General features: G+C 44.5%; 1 pseudogene; it reads right to left on the minus strand.

The window, feature by feature from the left end:
- Positions 1-3,738, minus strand: part of LOC111822374 (40S ribosomal protein S15-like) — a 10,046-nt pseudogene extending 6,308 nt beyond the window's left edge.
- Between the last annotated feature and the right edge of the window lie 518 nt (positions 3,739-4,256).

A 4,256-nucleotide genomic window follows, 5' to 3' on the forward strand; every position in this document is an offset into this window, starting at 1 on the left:
AAAAGAAAACAAAACAAATTAAAAAAAAAAAAGAACACAAAAAGCCCCCCAAAAAAGAGAAAAAATAAAAAACCAACGAAAAAAGAAATGCCCTCAGGGATCCCTCTACACATCTGTGCAAGCCGAGGGGGTAGGTTCCAAGCCACGCAGCACCTCCTGGCCAGAACGGGCTCCCAACTCAAGAAAAGGAAAAGAAAACAAACCAACAATTCAAAACAAACAGACGAACAAAAGCCCCGGGATCCCACTGGCGTGGCAGCCCAGACCGGAAAGCAGCTCCACACTCGAACGGAGCTCCGCAGCCCCTCAGGAAGAAGCAAAGATGGTGCACGAAGCCAGGTATTTGAGCGAAAGGAGAGGGAAGTGGTGAGAGGTAAGGAAAAAATCAAAAGAAGCAGAAAAAAAGCAACACCAGCAGCCAACAAATGGCACTCAGACAGCCAGCTAGTGCGGGCTGGTGGAAGCCAAGCAGCCGGTGTTTCCCGGATGAGAGATTGTGGCCGCAGGAAGCAGAGGAGGCCGAGTGGGGCTGAAGAAGGGTGGGGGGTGGGAAAGCGTATATCGCAAATTACTGGTTGTTTTGTCTCCCGCTGGAAGCTCCGTGAAGCTGCTTTCTCATACCCCCTGTTTGCTGGTCTCTGATAGAAGTCCAAGATGGCGGATCCGTGCTGCATTAGCTGATAGGGGACCTCTGCATGAATCTATCCTCGCTCCTTGTTCTCTGTCAGTTTTCTCACTCCATTTGGTGCTTGGCTGAGTTCTTTATCTCTTCATTTGATGTTTTAGGGTTTCAGGATTGTAGTTTTCTTTGTTCAGCTTAGTTTTTTGGATCTTTGCTGTGGGGACAGTGTGGTGTGTCTGCCTAGAGCGCCATTTTGCCAGAAGTCCTATGTCTACATTTTTTAAGTCCCTCTTTTTTGTTTTAATGTTGTCATCTTTTACATATTGACATCTCTGTTTCCCTATTTTCAGTGTTTTAGCTTTGATTTACTTTTGTGACTTCCCTGTCTGGGTTGATATCTGGTTGCTCTGTCCTGTGTTCTAGTCTTGGGTTGTTATCTGATGTTATTGATTTTCTAACCAGAGGACTCCCTTCAGTATTTCTTGTAGTTTTGGTTTGGTTTTTGCAAATTCCCTAAACGTCTATTGATTTGGAAATTCCCTAATTTCGCCATCATATTTGAGAGACAGTTTTGCAGGATATATAATTCTTGGCTGGCAGTTTTTTTCCTTCAAGGCTTTATATATGTCATCCTATTGCCTTTTTGCCTACATGGTTTCTGCAGAGTAGTCCGAGCTTATTCTTATTGACTCTCCTTTGTAGATGACTTTTCGCTCTTAAAATTCTCTATCTTTGGTTTTGGCAAGTTTGATTATGATGTGTCTTGGTGATTTTCTTTTGGGATCTATCTTATGTGGGGTTTGATGAGCATCTTGTATAGATATCTTGGCATCTTTCACAATATCAGGGAAGTTTTCTGCCAACGAATCTTCAACAATTCTCTCTGTATTTTCTGTTATCCCCTCCTGTTCTGGTACTCCAATCACTCGTAGGTTATTCCTCTTGATAGAGTCCCACATAATTCCTAGGGTTTCTTCATTTTTTTAAATCCTTTTATCTGATTTTTCCTCAAATAAGTTTGTGTCAAGTACTTTATCTTCAGTCTACTAATTCTGACTTCCATTGCCTCAATTCTGCTCCTATGACTTTCTACTGAGTTGTCTAATTCTGAAATTTTATTGTTAATCTTCTGGATTTCTGATTGCTGTCTCTCTATGGATTCTTGCAGCCTGTTAAATTTGTCACTATGCTCTTCTCTAATCTTTTTAATTTCCTCTCTTGCATTTTCTGCGTTTTACCTGATCTCCTTCCTGATTTCTTGAAGAATTCTGTATATTAATCTTTTGTATTCTACCTCTGATAATTCCAAGAAATTCTCTTCCTCCATAAAATTTCTTGATTTTTATTTTGGGAGCTTGCTGAAGCCATCATGGATTGCCTCTTTATGTGACTTGATATTGACTGTTATCTCCAAGCCATCAATAAGTTATTGTATTTATTTATTTTATGTTTACTTACTGTGTCCTAGCTTCTTGTTTTGTTTTATTTTGATATGCCCAATACGCTACTTGTGTGAGCTACTTTGATTATTGGTGCCTTTGAAGCTCTAATGTCCTGTCACCAGGTGGTTAGAACTATTACTAGGTATGTGAGCCCAGGAGCCCATTTACTTTTCTTGTATGAATTCAGCTCAGGTGTCTAGGTAGTTGGTCACCAAGTGTGGTGCAGGCTTTACCTACAGTCCTAGACAGACATAGGTGATTGGTGTAGGCACAGGTATTTGGCTGCAGTAGGGATCATGTGCTGAGCAAGGCAGGGGGCTGACAGCTGCCCCTGAGTGTCTGGGAGGAAACTGTGTCCCTGTTCCCTAGAGCTCGTAGGTGGGTAGGTTTTTCAGCTGGACTAAGAGCACCCACTGCTGTTGGCTGTAGGGACTGGGGGCACGACATATTCTTACCCCTGTCGCAGGTAGCTAAGTGGTGTGGGTGGAGCCACCAGTGCTCAAGCCCCTGATGTGATTAGGTGAGGACCCTGCTTAATGGGCAGAGCAGTGTCAAATGTCATGAACCTGCCACTTCACCATATAGCTGAAACAGTCGAAGTTAGACTTCAAGTTTATACCCTGTTGTACTGTAATAATTAGGGCCTACAATGTTGAAATGGGCCCACACAGGTCAATGCAGGGGTGAAAGGCATTCAAAGTCCACAGACCACTTATGCCTGTGCCTAGGCAAAGGAGTTGTGCCTATCCTGAGTTCCTGGCTTAGGGGAGCCAGCAGATTATTTTTTCTCCTGTTTGTTAATTTGTTCCCTTACCAAGGCCAGGAGAATGGCTCAGGGCACGTGATGGGTCCTCCTTCTGGCCTAGGGGACTTGGCAATTGTTGAAGCCAGCCCAGGACCCAATGCAGAGTGGGGAGAAGGGAGGTAAATGGGAGAGAGGTTTTTCCCGAAGCGGGTGTTTGTTAATCTGCGCGGTAGGCCAGACACAAGTACTTATCTTTTGCTGATTGAGCACTGCTTTTCACTGGTTTTGGATGCCCGAGTAGACTCTCTGCCACTTGGTCTCTCCCAATGTAGAAAACGCCTCTCAAGCGCCACCACTTACCTCACATGCACACTAGCTGATCCAGCCTGAAGGGCGCCGGCTCCCAGTGGGTCAGATCTGGCAACTCCTCGCTGCTTCTGAACTGTTTCTACCTCCGTTTGCCACTCAGTCTGATTCCTCAACTTTCCCTTTGATGTTTAGGGCTCCTAGATTGTCATATATAATCGATTCACTTGTTTTTTTGGGTCTTTGTTGTAAGAGGGACAACAGGAAGTGTCTGACTACTCCGCCATCTTGGCTCCGCCTCTTTTGGTTGTAATCTTTATGAAAGCAGATCACCAGTCTTTTCTTACATGGTACCTGCCCACCATCTCAGGCAGGATGATCACATGAAGCAAGTGTGTCTTCACCACCGTCTCAGGCAGGATGATCATGTGAAGCAGGTGTGTCTTCGCATGTCTTTCTTGGCCTTGCTCAGCCAATTGCAGGCCTGTTTTACCACTGCTGCTGCCAGGCACTGGGCAGCTGCATCAGCTGCTCCAAGAACATGTTCAGCAGCTAGTCGGGGTCCACAACATGGTAAGTGAACTTGTGAGAGGTCTATTTGTTCTTTGCTCCACTTCCACCATCTCGTTAGTTCTTCTGGTTGAGCGAACACCAAGTGTTTGTATTTTTAACAGACCATAGGTTTTTTTTATTTTTAATTTCATCTCTCCACAGAATGCACACCATTACGTTCCTATTTGAGTTTGACAGAAAAATAAAAAGAAAGAAAACAAATGGCTTCAAAATAGAAACACACTGGTCAATACAGAAGGCAAGCCCTTGGTCAAATGTTGCTCTTCAGAGGCCCTTCTTTCACCAGTTGCCATCAAGTCGGCACTGACTCGTGGGGACCCCATGTGTGTCAGAGTAGAACCGTGCTCTATAGGGTTTTCAATGGCTGATTTTGTAGAAGTAGATTTCCAGGTCTTTCTTCCAAGGCACCTCTGGGTGGACTTGATCATCCATCCTTTCACTTGGAGCCAAACTTGTTAACTGTTTGCAGTTGGCACAACCCAGGGACTCAGAGGATCCTCAGGGACACAAAAATGGACTCTGTGGGAGATCCAAGGAACCGTGGTAGGGCAGTGGTTAAAGTGCTCTG

Source organism: Trichechus manatus, unplaced genomic scaffold (genome assembly GCF_000243295.1).
Source record: "Trichechus manatus latirostris isolate Lorelei unplaced genomic scaffold, TriManLat1.0 scaffold00167, whole genome shotgun sequence".
In the NCBI taxonomy this organism is placed as follows: Eukaryota; Metazoa; Chordata; class Mammalia; order Sirenia; family Trichechidae; genus Trichechus; species Trichechus manatus.